Raw genomic sequence first — 20131 nt, forward strand, 5'->3', positions numbered from 1 at the left:
CAGTGGTAAGATGTGGCAAGTTCATAGAGACTTATCCAAAGCGACTTGGATCTGTGATGGCCTCAAAAGGTGGCTCTACAAAGTATTTGACTTTAAGGGGGTGAATAGTTATGCACATTGACTTTTTCTGTGATTTTGACCTATTTGTTGTTTGCTTCACAATAAAATAAATAAATAAATAAAAATCTTCACAGTTGTGGGCATGTTCTGTAAATTAAATAATGCAAATCCTCAAACAGTCCATGTTAATTCCAGGTTGTGAGGCAGCAAAACATGAAAAATGCCAAGGGGGGTGAATTCTTTTGCAAGGCACTGTAATACAGTGCAGGCGGTGTACACAGTATCTGAAAAAATAAAGGGCGCAACAATAGTGCAATTCTAATAAACCAAATCCCATAAGTGAATACACAATTATTTAACATGAAATAAGTCCATATAAGTATTAAACATTGCTGTGAAACATGAATAGGTGAATCTTCTATATGTTTCCAATCACCATGTGAATTAAAGTGCTAAATGTTGCAATTAAAAGTGCTGAGTGCTTCAAGTACTTCAAAGTAAAGTGCTTCAACCGAAGTGGTATGTCAAAACACTCACCAGATTGCGTTGGCCACCAGGCATGTAATAAACAGAGAAGAGCTCTCTCATCCGATGTGCCCCTCCACGGATCTTTACAGCATAGACCAACTGTATGGATCAAGCAAACTCCAATCCAAATGAATAATTGGCATAAATATATGTGTATTACACCTTAAGAGAACCAGCTCACATCCAATTTTTTCTGCAAGAAGTGGCTCCCCATGAAAGGCCGCAGAAAGGCATGGATAGTTTAATAAAGTTTTTTTAATGCTAAAAAAGACACTTATGCCACGTACACATGAGCGGAATTTCCGTCTGAAAAAACCTGGATGGTTTTTCCAACGGAATTCCGCTCAAGCTTGCCTTGCATACACACAAGTCCTCTGAACTTTTGTCCGTCAAGAACGCGGTGACATACAACACTACGACGAGCCGAGAAAATGAAGTTCAATGCTTCCGGGCATACGTCGAATTGTTTCCGAGCATGCGTGATTTTTTTCGCGTCCGAATACCATACAGACAAACGCATTTTCAGATAGGAACTTTTTCCAACTGAAAAATAGAGAACCTGCTCTCAATCTTTTGCTGGCTGGAATTCTTCCAGCAAAAGTCCGATGGAGCATACACAAGGTCGGAATTTCTGATCAAAAGCTCACATCCGACTTTTTCTGGCAGAATTTCTGATCGTGTGTATGGGGCATAACAATTCCAGTTCGTATCAGTGCAAGGTACAGTGAATTAAGATGCAGCTTGTGGGGGAGAGCAGAATCCGATCTGGCACCATGTGAGTGTGACTGATGCTCAGCGTGTGTCTCAGCATGCGTCCCAGCTGTATGCGGAAACAGAGCACTCGTAGTGCGTGTCGAGCCTCACTTTCAATATATTCCATGCTCGCGCACACGTCATCAGGAAATGGGCTCGGCACCATTTTACTGGAGCCTAAATACAGACGCCTTTGCTGCCATTGGTCAAAATATGAGCGGCTCCAAAAACAATAATTAAATGAGAATAAAATAAAATTTAAATTATATACGACTTTATATAGTTACCAATTATAAAACCGGTCTGCTCACCCTAACAGCTGCATCCTTACAAAGCATAGAATCAACAATTCATATTATTCATGGATCTTTAATTTGCATAAAAATATATTAAAAACAGAATACCAGCTGTGAAATTTACTAATATACTATATGGGAGTACTTTATGCTATCTCCATATACAAATCTAATATTAAACATTAAACCACCATATATTATCTAAAATAGGGAACATCCATGCTATTAGCAAATTCAACTAAAATCGATTAGCTATAGAAACCCTCATAACGCCATCCAGTGAGGGTGACGTGAATATTTCTAAAATTGGTAGACACCACTATACCTTACATGTATCAAATATATACTATTTTAACCATTCATGAGACAGTATGACATCACATCAAATTCTCAAAATAAATAATAGCAGGCTAAAATGACACTGTAATGCCCCGTACACACGGTCGGATTTTCCGATGGAAAATGTCCGATCGGAGTGTGTTGTCGGAAATTCCGACCGTGTGTGGGCTCCATCGGACATTTTCCATCGGATTTTCCGACACACAAAGTTTGAGAGCAGGCTATAAAATTTTCCGACAACAAAATCCGATCGCGTCAATTCCAACCGTGTGTGGCCTGTTCCAACGCACAAAGTGCCATGCATGCTCAGAAGAAATTCCGAGACGGAACAGCTCGGTCTGGTAAACTTAACGTTCGTAATGGATACAACACTTTCGTCACGCTGCAATGTTAAAAATGGTTTAATACAGCGCACTCTCTTCTTCTTTATAATGTGAGAAGAATGAAGTAGTTTTGCTGCTTATATTCACACAGACTTCTCACAAACTTCTTTCTTTACCATTTATCGGGATTCCCTCAATATATTTTGATTTGTCACATCTGACAACATTATTTTTGTGTTGTATTGTTCTTCTTTTTTGTTTTAAGGCAGATTTTTTTTTTTTGGTTTGTATTTTTTTCAAGGCTGATCTTTGTTTTATTGTATTTTTATTTTTACTCCAGAATATTTTTGTGTGTGTTTTGTGTGTCAAGTTACCACAACACCATTGATATGTTGTTATATTTAATCTGTAGGAGATTGTTTGGTGGTGTTGTCTCTTGTTAATTTCACATTGTACTTTAGAAATGTACCTGAATCGTCACCAACAAACTGTCCTTTTTGGATGAAAACACACATAGCAGAGTATAATTTTCAAAAAAAATTAATTTATTAAGGGCTCACAACTAAACAAAGAGGGAGGCAATGCTGAAGAAACAGCAGAAATGGGTGAAGCCTTGGACCCCCAGGGCACACATCAACTATTTTCAAGCAAAATTGGTGGCCTGAGGAGTCCTTATCTAAGGGAGTACAGTCTGGTCCAGAAGTCCCAGAGATCCGAAAAGCAGCAGATGACATCTGTGTCCCCAGGCTGTGGTCATACAAGAGACTGCAGCTTTTGTCAGACCAGACTGAACCCAGGGCCATCACTCTCTGGTCTTCCTTCCACCCTTCCTTCCACGCTGTGGCTCTGGTGGTGGAGTTGTGGCAGCAGGAGGAGGAGGAGGATGGTCCAACTCAATCACGTCGGTCTTGGGTGTGATTTCACCACTCACCCCCTTAGTTAGGACTATATAAATAAGTTGCTCACACATGAGGTGTTGACCCTCCTGCATGCCCTGCAGTTTTGTGGCAGCCATGCAGGCAAAGGCCTCTTCAGGAGTGGGTAAGGCTCGGAGGGACACAGAAGCCTCCTGAATAAGCCTGAGTGCAGAATCCTGCATGTGAGTCCCCTTCCTTTTTGTATGGAAGGCGGAGGGGAGGAACCTGCGATTCTGTCAGGCTGCGACTGGTCCCAGGCTTCTCCTGGCTGACACTTAGCCCCGCCTCCTCCTGGCTGCCACTAACCCCCGCCTCCTCCTGGCTGCCACATTCCACAGCCTCCTCCTGGCTGAGGTCTTCCTGTGTATGAAAAAGGGACATAGTTTTAGTTTTTTATTCATCAATCACACACAATTTTCACCTCCTGACTGTTGCAAATTGAATGTTAACAAATATAACAGACTATCATTCTGAGCCCAGCATTTTTCATTCTTGTCCCAATTTTTGGTGCCCACTACTGTCTATTGATATGTAAAACACTTTTTTTAATCACCACTTAGTGATCAATAATGACATCTAGTAAAGATCATTTATTTATTGACCAGAAATCAGTAGAACAATGCTATACCTGGCTCAAGCTGGGCTCCTCCACTTCTTCCTGGCTGGAAGGCCCAGGTTGGACATCGGAAGCCTCAGCTGGGGTGGAAGGAAGAGTGGAAGGAAGAGTGGAGAGGGATTCCCTGACTTCAGTCTGGTCTGACAGAAATTGCAGTCTCTCATAGTACCACAGCCTGGGGACAAAACATTTTTCTTTCGGCCTATAAAACACCATTGTTTTGGCCATATGCATTCAGCCACATTTTTTACGCCCTACTTGTATGAAACTAATTTGGTTGTGTAGATGGCTTTGTTACTAGAATGAAATGCAAACTAGATTCTGTGTAAGGAGAGGACACTGAGCAGCTGTTTTCACATCTGGACACTGGAGCACTAGTCTGGGACACCAGAACACCATTTTTATTAGGTGGGCCACACAGGTGCTCCAGTGTATACTATAGGGGGGTCTCCATCTGTGAAGCTTGTACCAAACAGGTAAAGTATTGCAGCTTGACAAAGGACACTGAAAATGCTACATTTTGGAACTCTGCCAAAATAGACAATTGTAGCCCACTTCCAAGCAATGTTTCCTATTTATAATTCTGCCATCAAATATCTGTGTGCTAAGTATAGCATTTTTGTTTTACATAGGGGAGAAAAGACTCTGGGGACACCCCTCATCTGAGGAGACCAGAGCCCCCCCCCGGAAGAAGGGGAAATCCCCCCAACACAAGAAGAGCAGGAGGAAGAAGATGTGGTGGAACTAGTCACCACAACAGGTGAGTGTCTGCGACCACAGGCTCAGGTAAGAGATGGATGCCGGCATATTTTTGATACCTGTTTTTGTTTGGTTTCTCTCTTTTTAGGTGATCGTGATGTTGTGGATCCAGATCCTTTCACATCAGAAAGTGCACAGATCCTGATCGTGGAGGTCATGGGGTGTAATTTAGCTTTGGAAAACCTCAAGAAAAACATCAACGATGTTATTCAAAAAAATAAGAACATCATTGATGTTTTGGGGAGAGTTTAAAACCCCTCCAAATCACTTTCTTTTTTTGTGTGCTACAAAGTTCAAAATGTTTTAGCGATTTTTAGAAAAGCAAAATTTGGAGGATGCACACAGTGGGCCAACATGTGCTATCTGCCATCACGGGAGATCAATGTAGGCGTTTTGGGGGTGCAACCCCTTCCTCAATAATAAAGTAGCTGAGAGGAAGGGGTTTCTCCCCCAAAACATGTCCCTTGATCCCCCGTGGTGGCAGGTAGCACATGTTGACAATGGGAAATTTGTGTGCATCTTCCAAATTTGTCTTTTCCTGGGGTGACTTCACCCCATCTGAACGCAATATCAAACACAGTTCCTAAATAATCATGTCTGATATTGCCTTCAAGTTCTACCAAATGTGAACTTTCTAAGTTCAAGATTTGTGTCTTTCTTGTTGGTTTTACTCATGCCTGTTTTATCTTAAATGGACATTTCTATTTTTGATAATGCCACCCCAAAAATTGTTATACAACAAACATGTTGGTTTGTTTTAAAAACCTTTTCTAAATGCACATATGATTGTGCAGGTATTAAAAAGATTGTTAATCAAGAATGTGTGGGTTATTGTCTCAACGCTACAACACTTTTGTGGTGATGTAATTGCTGTTTTCTGTGACAATGGGGGTTATTTCCTAAGGGCAAATCCTCTTTGCACTACAAGTGCAGTTTCAGTGCAGTTTCAGGTGCACTTGTAGTGCAAAGTGTCTTTGCCTTTAGTAAATAACACCCAACAGTGCTTTGTAAGGTTACACAATCACGCCATTTTCTGGACTCACCACATTTCTGTCAGAGTCAGCTAAAACAAACACAAGCAGTAAATGTCACCAAAGATTTGCGTTTTTTTTATTGGATCAAGGTTTCACAAATTGTCTGGCATATTGATGGCCCCCCTACCCGCAAAGAACTCAAGGTATCTTAACCGGACATCACGGGCACTCAGGGAGGGCAAGCCAGGACGGCCACTTTCAAGCGCTGTCAGGGTTGTTTCATTTATCATTCCGGCCTCAGGCCCAACTGAGCTAGCATAGTTGGCAGAATGTTGACGTAAAAAGTTATGTAGAACACAGCACGCCAGGATTATATGATTCAATTTATACTCCGCCATATGGATGGGTGTAAGAAATAGGTGGAACCGGCTGGCCATGATTCCAAATGTGTTCTCCACCACTCTTCTGGCTCTGGCCAGCTGGTAATTAAAAACCCTCTGTTCCGGGGTTTCCTCCTTTTTTTGATTGAACCCGGGTGGAAGACACCCATTCAGCCCACACACTGGTCTGTTGTTACCATTAGCCTTTGTCCATATTACATCTAGTGTGTTATCACTCTTTGGCCAGTTATATTTGCATACTGCTCCCAGGGGGCCTTGCTGGGCTGGGTTGTTCCCCTTTCGCTGGTGGTCTTTTGTGGCAGTGGTTTTCATCCAGCTCGGGGGCTGCGATGTGCATAGGGGAGCTCTGTTCTTGATCTCTTGCTGTCCTCTCCTGTCTGTGACGGGGGTGGCCATCTGCACATCGGCGCCATGTTTTCCACGCCCATACACTGACGTCTCCCTGAGGTAACTCAGGTGTGGGCTGTGTGGGTCATCCCGGACGGTTGGGTGGTTGCTGCATCTGTGCACCCCCCTTTGATGGTGGATGTCTTTTGGACGCCCATGCGTCACCGCCCGTACATGACGCTGGGGGTGTAGCCTTCGGGGTCTTGTGGGTATATCTGGACGTTCAGCACGGTTGGGACTCTGATTCATTACTTGGCGATTGGATAGAGCGGTCACATCTCTAAGAACAAACTGACAACCATTGGATGTTTTTCACTCCTATTGAGGTACAACTTTTTTACTTTCCTGACACCCATTGGGTTTGTTACATTGTTTTTATACACATGTAATACTATATCATTCTACATTGCCCCGTAGTCTCTCTGCCCATACCAGTTTTATAACCATGCATTCATGCATTTACTATATTCCATATCTCAGTTAGCTTGTTCATACCAAGATACTCTTATAACCTTAATTCACTCACTTACATCTTTATGTATATATAAATTAAAGCTTAGAACCCTATACAATAAGTTCATTTTGCAGTTATGATGCCCTCTGATATATATGCATCCTTGCAGACATTTTCCAGACACAATGTTAAGGGGCTAAGTGGAGACCGCAGTGAGAAATACCCCTATCCAGTCCGTGCTGATCCTCCGGATGTTCCCCTATTGTGGCCTTGTTTTGTTCCGCCTCCTCAGCTCCCGAGCTGGATGCATTACACTGCTGCCATCTCGATATCCAGCGTTTGGCGATTCATCTCAGACTCCGGTAAGTATGAGGTCTCTGCATCAGGCCTCTCTAGCTAACCATTCCATCTGCCCCCATTTACCAACCACATACATTTATTGATCTTATTACTTACATTGCAGATACAACATTCATGCATCCGCCCCTGAAGAGCGAGCAGGGTCTCGCGAAATGCATAGGGCTTTATTGATGCTTATTTTATGCCGGTACATGCTGGGTATTATTGATGTCTGCATTATGTTTACATACTTCCCTGTCCACATGTATGTACATTTTATCTTATTTTGTATGTGTACTTACTGACCCAGCAATTTTCAAGTTTTATTGTTGCTCATTGATGTATAACATTTGTAATAAATCTTTGTATATTTACGTTCATCTGTGTTGTGTACATTGGCTATTATGCCTGGTAACTCACAATCATTGTTGTTACCGCTCAGTTACATAACATTTTGAAATGAATAAATTGATTTTGTCTCAGTGTTCACTGTGGACATTGGCTAAACCTCTCTCACCTCATCTAAAGTCCCAGGGCTATTTTTCTTGTTTTTTTTTTTCTGTTCCGGGGTGAGGGTCATCATCAGGAATGGCCGCATAAGATGGTCCCCCAGCGCAAATGCTTCATCCGCAACGAAGACGAATGGGAGTCCTTCCACATTCTCTTCTGGAGGTGGCAAGTCCAAGCTGCCATTCTGGAGACGCCTGTAAAACTCTGTCTGGGCGATGACTCCACCATCGGACATCCGGCCATTCTTCCCCACGTCCACATACAGGAAGTCGTAATTAGCCGACACCACCGCCAACATCACAATACTATTGAACCCCTTGTAATTATAATAGTACGACCCCGAGTTGGGCAGTGGGACGATGTGGACGTGTTTCCAATCAATTTCCCCTCCGCAGTTAGGAAAGTCCCACCGCTGGGCAAAGTGGGAGGCCACAGTCTGCCATTTCTGTGGCGTGGAAGGAAACTGTTGAGGAAAACAAAAAAACTTAGTATTTTTGCACATAAACATGGAAAGCAGATTAGACACAAACATTCTTGGCCAACATGCAGATAACATTTATTAAGGGGAATTTTACAACACCAAAGTATAAGGTACACCTATCATATTCCCCCTCCCCCCCTCTCATGGGCCATTTCTAACATTATAGGGGGGGGGATCTTGGACAGGAAACCCTCTTCACTTCATTGAGAGATGAATGCCTAAATAATGGGTATTACTTGGAACAGCCCCTCCTTAGTTACACTATTGGCAGCCCACTGGACAGGTAAGAAGTGTCATAATACAAAGATATAAATACACACTGTACACATTTAAGCACATTTGGACATTCTGCTATTACCTATCAAGATAATAATAGTATCCAAAAACTTTAAACAGTACCATTTGAAAGTATACAGGCAGGCCCTTGCACTACATGCTTTGGGGAATTCATCAATAAATCTGAGCACAAAAGAGATGGGTATAATGTGTATGGGTTTGGCAAAGTCAGCAGATAGAGGATTGAGGATAGATAGAGAACTGGGATCAGCTGACTTAGCAGTTGGGGGGAGGGTTCAAAATGATTTGGGGACACCACAAAAACAAGCCTCTGGCACTCTGCCTGAATTTAAAGCACCAATCACATTTCAAAACATTTTAGGGGGTGTTTGGGGTAAAGCACTACTATGGAGCTGATAAAATACATTGTTAAGTGACTACATGAGGTGAATATAGGGCCAGGAGAGCATGCTGGGGAGGTAAGTGAAGGCAAATATGTATGAAGGACAAAAAAAAAAATTACATAAAATTCCAGCATGAATGAGGACAAAGGGGACATTCACAGCATATTACAATCATGGTAATTAGGGAATGAGGAAAGAAATACAATATATTAGCAAACATTCAATACAATAAAATGTGATATTAAAGGATAAAAATCTTACCTTCATATACTCCTTCTGCAGGACCTGGATGATGGCAGAACAGGTCTCTGGGATAATGATCCCCAGAGCCTGGGGGGAGATGCCTGTCGAGAACTTCAAGTCCTGCAGCCTTCTCCCTGTCGCCAAGTACTGCAGGGTAGCGATGAGCCTCTGCTCCGGAGTGATGGCTTGCCTCATGCAGGTATCCTGCCTGCTAATATAAGGGGTGAGCGAAGCCAACAAACGGTGAAATACGGGGTCCATCATCCTGAGAAAGTTCCTGAAATCATCAGGATTATTCTCACGGGTCTCACGGAGCAAAGACATATGAGAGAACTGGTCACGCTGAAGCAACCAATTCTTGGTCCATGAACTCCTCCCCACCCTGTTCATGGACTGGACTTGTGTCAAGGTCAGGATCCCAACACCAAGCCCCCACACAGCACAAACTCTACGAGGAGTACGTATATGCAACATGGCTAGAAAACGGTCGGCTGCTCTGAACGGAGTAACAGAACGCACTGAAGAACAGCGAGGCCTGTGAAGAGCGACCTGAAAAACAACAACGAGCGGACAAGATCGCACAGAAAACTCCAATACGAACTGACTGCACGTACTGAAGAGCAGATACAAACCCACAAGCACAAACTGAACCACAGAAAACAATCTGAAAGCCACGAGTCTGAAAAAGTGCGAATCGTCTCTCACCAAACTTTTACTAACACAAGATTAGCAAAAGGAGCCCAAAGGGTGCCGCGCTTGGTTCTGAACTGGCCTTTTCTAGTCTCATCGTACGTGGTTGACGTCACCGCGTTGTTGGCGATCGGAAATTCCGACAACTTTGTGCGACCGTGTCTACGCAAAACAAGTTTGAGCCAACATCCATCGGAAAAAATCCTAGGATTTTGTTGTCGGAATGTCCGATCAATGTCTCACCGTGTGTACGGGGCATTAGTGTATATGTATTAAAAATTAAACACAAATCCTAGGGGAATATTGGGAATAAGATATCTAAAAGTTATCCCAATCAATAATCAGTTAAAAAACAATTAAGATCTATCTCGGCCTGTGAGACCTGAGTAATCATGTTGCCACCTCTCCATGGGGCAGAACTTTGTCTATCCCATAAAATTTTAGAACTCCTGAATTTTGCTGGTGATGGGTTCTAAAATGATTTGAGACACTGTGGTTTTTGAAGCCATTTTTAACATTTGTTATATGTTCATTGATCCTCTTATATAGACACCTTGTGGTCCTCCCCACGTAAATCAGCCCACAAGGACACGTGAGGAGATACACAACATATCTGGTGTTACAGGATATAAATTTATCAATCTTGTGCTTCTTTCCATTGCTCCCCTTGAACACCTCTGTTTTTCTTTTTTTGTCAGCAGTTGTCCTACATGATTTACATGCTTATTGCTATTACATACCTCCACCCTGACCTTTTGAAGATCAGAGTGGTTGTATCCTTTTTCCAAAAACCTGTCCATCAGCACTTCTGACTGGGCCCAATAATTTTCGTCCAGATCACAATTTCTTCTGATTAGGACGAATTGTGCTTTTGGGATGGCCTTAATCCATTCTGGATGGTGACAACTGCGGGTTAAAATATACCTGTTTTTGTCCACCTCTTTAAAAAGGTTCTAGTGTAGAGGTTATTTTCCTTTTTAAAGATTTCTAAATCTAAGTACTGTATTATCTCATAACTCCATTTACTGGTAAGTTTGATGCCATATCTATTGTTGTTCATATGGGTCATAAAACCTTGAAGGTCCTCAACAGACCCCTCCTATATGAAAAACAGCTCATCAATGTAAAATATAAACTCACAAGAAGGTGAGCGTAGACATGAGTTAGATGTTCATAAAACATATGAAAAATATATCTATAGGTATATAATTAAAGAGTCCAATGCTATGTATAAGAACCCACAGTCCCAAATAGATAGTTCATAAAAAACACAGAGCAGTGTAAAACACACTGATTATGTCAGCTGCATAGACTCAAAGATAACATAAATAGTTCATTGCATGAAGAGGACAGTGATCATAATTAGAGAATATATTTCGTGAAAAACCCTTATGGATGTGAGCTTACCAGAGGTAAGACAAAGACAAGCCTGTCAGCTCCTTTTCTCTCAAGGGTCGGCTCCTCCACCTCCAGATTCCCTCAGTCCTCCTCAGTCAAGATCATGTATTAACATATAGAAAAAATAAAAGGGGAGGCTCTCCATAGTGTAAAACAGTTTATTTATAACAAACCCACAGAGATTCCCCCCTTAAGCAATTGCGCTTACATAATAGAAGTAAAAAACAGCTTTGACTTGTACAGCATCAGCTCACTGCTGGTCGGAACTGAGAACGCCCGCCCACCTTGATGAGTCCCGGGATGACGCTGGTAGGTCGCGTGGTCACGTGGAGGAGCCGATCCTTGAGAGAAAAGGAGCTGACAGGCTTGTCTTTGTCTTACCTCTGGTAAGCTCACATCCATAAGGGTTTTTCACGCGGTGATGTGGTGATGGTCTAGTTGCTGCACTCCAGAAGAATATTCTCTAATTATGATTACTGTCCTCTTCATGCAATGAACTATTTATGTTACCTTTGAGTCTATGCAGCTGACATAATCAGTGTGTTTTACACTGCTCTGTGCTTTTTATGAACTATCTATTTGGGACTGTGGGTTCTTATACATAGCATTGGACTCTTTATATATACCTATAGATATATATATACCTATAGATATATTTTTCATATGTTTTATGAACATCTACCTCATGTCTCTGCTCACCTTCTTGTGAGTTTATATATTACACTGTTAAAGCTCAGTATTAGCGCTGTTAATACTTCCTTCTTATAAGAGAGTATATTGTGCTGTATCATTGTTTTCTTGTTTTTATAACAGCAGCTTTTAATTAGTTTAATTGGACTTTTTCCATCTTGGTTTACTCCATGAGCGCTTGGACCTGAGTTGCTTGACAACTCTGGTATTTGTGTTGTTCAGCTCATCAATGTACCTTCAATATAGCTTCAACTGTGGCCATTCTTCAGTGAAAATATATTCATCCTCCCATTTGTTTAAAAAGATGTTAGCTACACTGGGCGCATATTTTTCCCCCATTGCAACCCCTTTTATCTGCTTAAAAAATTCACCTCCATACCAAAAAAAATTATTCGACATTTTTAACCCTTCAATTAGAAAAGTGATTGGGCTCTGTTTCAAACTAGTATGTTTAAGTAAGGACCATTTAACCGCATCCAATGCATAATTCTGCTTTATATTGGTGTAGAGGGGCTCGACTGTCATGAAAAGGTTCACCCGTTGGTGGCACTGTCGGTCTCTTGGATCTCAGTACCAGTGTCCACCAGTGGGTGTCTTCCAACACCCAGGACCTGTAATAAGAGGACTCACCTACCGGTGTCACTGTTGCATGCTTGGGCCGTAGTACCGGTGTCCACAAGTGGGTGTATTCCAGCAGTGTGAAGCAGACAGCACCTTCTGCACTCAGGTGTAACGTGAGGTCAATTACTGCAGTCTGATAAATATCCTTGCCTTGGTGTCTCTCTCCCTGCACCCTGACCTTGCTGCCTGTTATCTTGACCTTGAGCCTACATCTGTCCTGACCTGACCTGATCCGATCCGATCCCTATCCTAAGCCCATCCTGGACTCCTGTTTCCTGATTTCCCTGGATCCTTGCCCTGCAGCCTATCCATCCATCCTCTCCCTGTCCTGTTGGTTTCCTGTCCTTACCCATCTGCTGACCTTCCTGTCCTGTGTATGACCTCGACCTGGCTTTGTTTACGATTCCAGTATCTCCATTTATTTGTATTTACTATTTGTTGTTTGTGGGTCTGTGATTGGTTTTGCACTGTTTATATTCACTTACTTGTCACCTATGTAAAAAAACATCATTATTATTTACTTATTTGTGTTTCTGGTTTCCTCTGTGCAGTCCACACAGTCTGGTCTACTAAATTCTCTGACATCGACATCTGCTGTCACCAGCAATGCTGGTCCCTCTGCAGTCAGTTCCTGTAGTAATCTTTTTAATTCCTTCCCATCTTTTAAAAAAGCTGTGCCTTTAGCCGCTATTGGTTGGAAAAAAAGTGTCCAAGTACTCAGTACACCAAGTTGTTCAGTACAACAAGCCTCCCCCCCCTTTGTCAGCAGGCCTAATCACTATTTCTTTCTTTTTTTCTAATTTTTTGATAGCTTCCCATACCGACTTTGTCTTCTTCTTTTTATCACTTTCTATTTTCTTAATATCTTCCTGTACCATATTTTTAAAAAATCAATATATTTATGACAATATATTTTATGATATGGTTTCGAATTAAAGGTGGACTTATTCCTCAATCCACTGTGCTCGTGAATGGTACCTTTAACTGAATATCCTTAGATTTAATTTCCATAAAAAAAAAATGTAATGTTTAATTTCCCAGAGAACTTTTCAACATCTATCATGGTGTTGAATTTGTTTAAAAATCTGGCTGGGGCAAACTTTAACCCCTCTTGGAGAGTGTGCAACTCCTCCTCAGTAAAGGTTTCCCCTGCCAGATTAAAAATACCTGACTCTAATTGTCCCTCTTTCTTTTTTTGTCTACCTCATCTGCACCCTCTTTTCTTTCTTCTAATTGAGGTTTGTGTGGAGGGACAGCGGTCACCTTGTAGGGTTCCTTCCAGTCCCTCCATTCCCCCGATTGTTGATAGTAGTAATTATCATACCCTTGCAGGGGTGGTTTGGGAATCCTCTACCATGATTCCCTCCTCTAAAATGTCTCCCTCTGAATGGCCTCCTATAAGGAGTTTCATAATGCCTGTAATACGGAGGCGGAAGTGGAGGTGGGGGTTGTTGTGAATCCCTGTGATAATAATCGGTGTTCTCCCCTTGGTATGCATAATCACTGGAAGATGCCTGTGGTGGATAATAGTGATTATACTGTTCATGTCTTTTAGGGGTTTTCTCTCTAAGAGGTAAAAACCTTTTTTCTGTATGGACTTCATATTGGGGTGAGTCTGTATTAACCAATCTACTGGGACCCCTAGAAGGAGAGGGAAGTCCACTCCCAGATAAGTTAGGCCCCGGATGTTTGCCGCGTTCTTGTGTGTTGTTACCTTGTCCCCCAGTTTCCCTACCTCTAGGAAGAACTGGATATGGGTTGTAATCCTAACCAATTAAAGGCATGTCCTCTCGTTCCATATAAGATTCTCGAGATATGGGTTTCACCATATCTTCCTGCCACCTATACACTTTGCCTTCTTTATAATCTTTAATATCCCTTTGATGTTTTTGTTCACTTTTTTCTTTTTAATATCATTGTCATACTTGTTGTTTCTCTAATGCCGTGTACACATGAGCGGAATGTCTGACAGAAAAAGTCAGACGGTAGCTTTTCATTGTATATTCCAATCTAGTGTATGCCTCATCGGACTTTTCCCATTGAAAATTCTGATGGACCTAGAAAGAGAACATGTTCTAAATTTTTCAGACGGAACCAATTCCTATCGGGAAAACCGCTCGTCTGTATGATAACATTATTATCTTGTATTTTTTATTAACCTCAAGGAGGTGGGTGTCCCTTGTTAATTTGACATTGTCTTTTAGAAATGTACCTGCCTACTCACAAACAAACTGTCCTTTTTGTAGAAAAACACATAGGCAAGTATTTTCTGAAAATAAAAAATCCATTTATTCTGGGTAACAAAATAAAGAGGAAGGCAACGCTGGAGAAAGTTTTGGAATTTGCGAAGCCTTTTGGCCCCCAGGACACACATCAAGTCTGTGGAAAATAAAATTGATAGCTTGAGGAGTCATATAATTTGGAGCCCAGTCTGGTCCAGGACTCCCAGAGATCAGGACCAGCAGCAGATGACATATATGTCCCCAGGCTGTGGTACTACACCAGCCTGCATCTTCTGTCAGACCAGACTGAAGCCAGGTCATCACTTTCTTCTCTTCACTGCAGCCTTCCCTCCACGCTTCACTGCACCCTTCCCTGCAGCCTTCCTTGGAGGCTGTGGATCTGGTGGTGGACTTGTGGCAGGAGGAGGAGAAGGATGGACAAGCTGATATACGTGGCTGTTCTCAGTCAGCTGGCCCCTCAACCCCATCTAAAGGGCCTCACCAAAAAAAAACAGAGAAGGCGTTGTCCCTCCTCCAATTTCATCAATCTTGTGGCTAGATAGCAGCCATAGGCCTCTTCAGCGTCCGGGGGGCTCCTGAGGACATCAGTTGCTTCCCTAATGAGGCCCAGTGCTGCCTCCTCCGTCATTGTCCCCTTCCTGGACCTTTTGGTTGTAACGCAGAGGGGAGGCACCTGGGATTGGGTGAGGCTCCTACTGGGCCCGCCCACCTCCTGGCTGACACTGGGCACAGCCTCCTCCTGGCTGACACTGGGCACGGCCACCTCCTGGCTGCCACTTTCCAGACCCTCCTCCTGGCTGAGCTCATCCTGTGTATAAAAAAGGGACATAGTTTTAGTTTTTGCTTCATCAATCACACACAATTTTTAGCTCATGACTTGCAAATTGAATGTTAATAAATAGAAAAAACTATAATTCTGACCCCAGCATTTTTCATTCTTGTCCCAAACATGTTTGGTCACTACTGTCTATTGATATGTAAATCTCTTTGTTTTAAATCATTAATTTGTTATCAATTATAACATCTAGTTAACTTCATTAATATTAGGACAATAAATATGTCTAAAAATAATATACCTGGCTCCAGCTGGGCGCATCCACTTCTTCCAGGATGGAAGGCCCAGGTTGTTCCTCGTCAGCCTCTGCTGCGGTTGAGGGAAGGGTGGAGGGAAGGCTGCAGGAAAGGGTAGAAAGTGATTCCCTCTCTTCAGTCTGGTCGTCCAGAAACCACAGTTTGTTGAATTACCACAGCCTGGGTACATACACATGCGCTGCTGCTGCTCCTGATCTGAGCGATTTCTGGATCTTATTATGCTCCTTCTTATACATGTTCCTCAAGATCCCAATTTTCTTTTCCAAGAACTGGATGGTTGCATCGGGGACCCGAGTCTTCACAAATTCCAGAAGTTTCTCCAGCGTTGACCTCCTAGCTTGTTTATTATAATATAAGCTGTGTTTCACCTCCCACAAATTCCTCATCTCCCTGTACTTGTCAATGAAACTGTCCATAAATTCTGGGTCCTTAAAGTGATTCATATTACCTGTAAGACAATACACAAGACAAAAACACTAATGTCAGCCTAAACTCTCCTAATCTTATCCCAATATAGGCCTCAATCTTGAATCAGTATAGGCCGCTGATGGCCCAAGTTCAAATTTTACCTTAGTTTAGGATGCTCACCACTTCCATTCCTCCTTTTTCCGCACACAGATCGTACATACGACACATGCATGTTATCTTGATATACACTGCGCATGTGTAAAACTCCGCCCGTGTCGCCCGCCTCTGACGTTCTTTCTAGAATATTCCCCACCCCTTCTCTTCGGTGTGCAGTAGGAGCGACATGGCGGAGACAGAGCAGGTGTGCGATAATAGCAGTAATGAGGAGGAGAAAAGCCCGGAGGCAGAAACGTTCCGGTCACTGAGGTGAAGATTTAAGGCCTCAAATATGGCCTTTATAGAGATGGTGGAGATGGTGGACATATTGAGAAGGAACGACTATGATGGGAAGAATGGACCGTACCTAAACCTAAATGTGAGAAAGGCCAAGATCATGGCTAAAGTTGTGAAGAGCCTGCACACAAATTTTGAGGTACGACGATCAAAGGAGCAATTAAGGAAACAATGGTCAGACCTGAAACTGAGGGAGCAGGATCAGTATAGAAGAATCAAGAAAGTGCTTCTAAAAAGTAAGTAGTCGTCATGTGTTCTGATTATTATTATTACTTGCATGCTGCGCCATGTGATTTTCGTTACTGTTGTACAGTTTAAAATGGCGACTTTCATGTTTGAGGGCACATTAATTGGTCTTAGGGAAACATTGTTCGCTCATTAAATGCAATGTGTTGGGAAGATACAGATTAAATACATTTGGTCATGCCTATTTGTATAAAAATAAGCATTGCTGTCTAGATGTGTTTGTAACTAGAATGAAATGCAAGCTTGATTCAGTGTAATGTAAGGAGAGGACACTCAGCAGCTGTTTACACATCTGGACTCAGGAGCACTAGTGTGAGACTCAAGAACAAACTTTTGAAGGTGTCCCACACAGGTGCTTCAGTGGATACTTGGGGTGTCTCCATGTGTGAAAATTGACAGAAAAAGGTAATTATTCCAGCTTGGGTAAGGTAAAAAATCATGTCTTCAGCTTGGAACTCTGCCCAAAACAGACAATTGTACCCCACTTCCCACCAATGTTTCATATTCCTATTTCTGGACTCAATTATCTGTGTGCTAAGTATACCTTTTGTTTCATTCTCATAGGGGAGAAAAGACTCTGAGGACACCACTCAGAGGACACCAGGAACCCCCCACCTGACAAAAAAGGGGAACTCAGAACAAAAACACACCCTGAGGATCTGGAGGAAGGAGAGGTGGAGGAAGTCGGTGAGATTGTCACCACAACAGGTGAGTGTCTGACACCCCAGCTTCAGGTGCTATATGTATGCCTGCATATTTATAATACAAGTTTTTACTCTAATTTTTAGGTGATGTGCTGGTTGTTGAAGAGCAAGCTGAACATTTCACAGGTGACAGTGCACAAAGACTAATCAATGACATCATGGTGTGGAATAGGGATGGGCCGAACACCCCCCGGTTCGGTTCACACCAGAACATGCAAACAGGCAAAAAATTTGTTCGAACACGCAAACACCGTTAAAGTCTATAGGACATGAACATGAAAAATCAAAAGTGCTAATTTTAAAGGCTTATATGCATGGTATTGTCATAAAAAGTGTTTGGGAACCTGGGTCCTGCCCCATGGGGACATGTATCAATGCAAAAAAAAGTTTTAAAAATGTCAGTTTTTTCAGGAGCAGTGATTTTAATAATGCTTAAAGTGAAACAATAAAAGTGTAATATTCCTTTAAATTTCATACCTGGGGGTGTCTATAGTATGTTGTAAAGTGGCGCATGTTTCCCGTCTTTACAACAGTCCGAGAGCAAAATGACATTTCTAAAGGAAATGCGGCTATAATGAATTGTGGGTCCCGACAATACACATAAAATTTCTTTGATAAAAACGGCATGGCATTCCCCCACAGGGGACTCCGAACCAAAATAAAAAAAAAAAATGCATGGGGGTCCCCGCAAATTCCATATCAGGCCCTTCAGGTTTGGTATGGATATTAAGGGGAACCCGCATCAAAATTTAAAAAAAAATGGCGTGGGGGTCCCCCTCAAAATCCATACCAGACCCTTCAGGTCTGGTATGGATTTTAAGGGGAACCCCACGCCAAAATGTAAAAAGAAAAATGGCGTGGGGTCCCCCCAAAAATCCATTCCAGACCCTTATCTGAGCACGCAACCTGGCAGGCCGCAGGAAAAGAGGGGGGGTGAGAGAGCTCCCCCCCTCCTGAACCGTACCAGACCACATGCCCTCAGCATTGGGAGGGTGCTTTGGGGTAGCCCCCCAAAGCACCTTGTCCCCATGTTTATGGGGAGAAGGGCCTCATCCCCACAACCCTTGCCCGGTGGTTGTGGGGGTCTGCGGGTGGGGGGGCTTATCGGAATCTGGAAGCCCCCTTTAACAAGGGGACCCCCCAGATCCCACCCCCGTGTAAAATGGTAACGGGGTACAAATGTACCCCTACCATTTCACAAAAAATGTGTGAAAATGGTAAAAAAAAAACAATACACGCCTTGGGACAAGTCCTTTATTAAAAAAATTAAAAAATAAAACTGTCCCACAGAGTCTTCTTCTTCTTCTCGCGCTCCGACCGAAAAAGAAAAGAAAAAAAAAGTTGCAAGTCGCCTACGATCTGCCTCAGTGGGAGGCAACCGTCATAATGACCGACCTCTCTCAGGTGACAGCTCTTTTATATCTAAGGGCGGGGCCACGCGATGACATCGCTGGGTGACCCCACCCCCCTCTGACACACGGGGCATCCCTATGGCTTCCCTGTAGTGTCAGGGGGGGCGGAACCACCCGGTTACGTAACTGAGTGACCCTTCCGCCCTCTGATGCTACGGGGAAGCCATAGGGATGTCCCCATGTATCAGAGGGTGGCGGGGTCACCCGGCGATGTCATCGTGTGGCCCTGCCCTCAGTTATAAAAGAGCTGTCACCTGAGAGCAGCCGGTCATTACAGCGGGTGCCTCCCATGGAGGCAGATCGTAGGCCGCGTGCATTTTTTTTTCTTCTTTTTCAGTCCGTCGGAAGACTCCATGGGACAGTTTTATTTTTTTAATAACGGACTTGTCCCAAGGAGTGTATTGTGTTTCTTTACCATTTTCACACATTTTTTGTGAAATGGTAGGGGTACATTTGTACCCCGTTACCATTTCACACAGGGGGGGCTGAGATCTGGGTGTCCCCTTGTTAAAGGGGGCTTCCAGATTCCGATAAGCCCCCTGCCCGCAGACCCCCAAACCACCAGGCAAGGGTTGTGGGGATGAGGCCCTTCTCCCCATCAACATGGGGACAAGGTGCTTTGGGAGGCTAATGTTGAGGGCATGTGGCCTGGTGCGGTTCAGGAGAGGGGCTGCTCTCTCGTCCCCCCTCTTTTCCTGCGGCCTGCCAGGTTGTGTGCTCGGATAAGGGTCTGGTATGGATTTTTGGGGGGACCCCACGCCATTTTTTAAAAAAATTTGGTGCGGGGTTCCCCTTAAAATCCATACCAGACCTGAAGGGTCTGGTATGGATTTTGAGGGGGACCCCCACGCCATTTTAAAAAAAATTTTGGCACGGGGTTCCCCTTAATAACCATACCAGACCAGACTGGGAGGCCCCCCAGTCGCATTAACCTTAAAGCCATATACCATCTGTATGGAGGTAAGAGTGTAGAGAGCACTGTAGTGTACACACACGAAGATCCCACATTGGAGATTATTCACTGAAGATACCGACTGAATGCACTTCATGCACTTTTTGCACGTTTGCACTTTTTCTTCTTTTCCTCTTTTATGGACTAACTGGCTACTATCCT

This window comes from Aquarana catesbeiana, linkage group LG11, assembly GCF_042186555.1.
Source record: "Aquarana catesbeiana isolate 2022-GZ linkage group LG11, ASM4218655v1, whole genome shotgun sequence".
Classification (NCBI taxonomy): domain Eukaryota; kingdom Metazoa; phylum Chordata; class Amphibia; order Anura; family Ranidae; genus Aquarana; species Aquarana catesbeiana.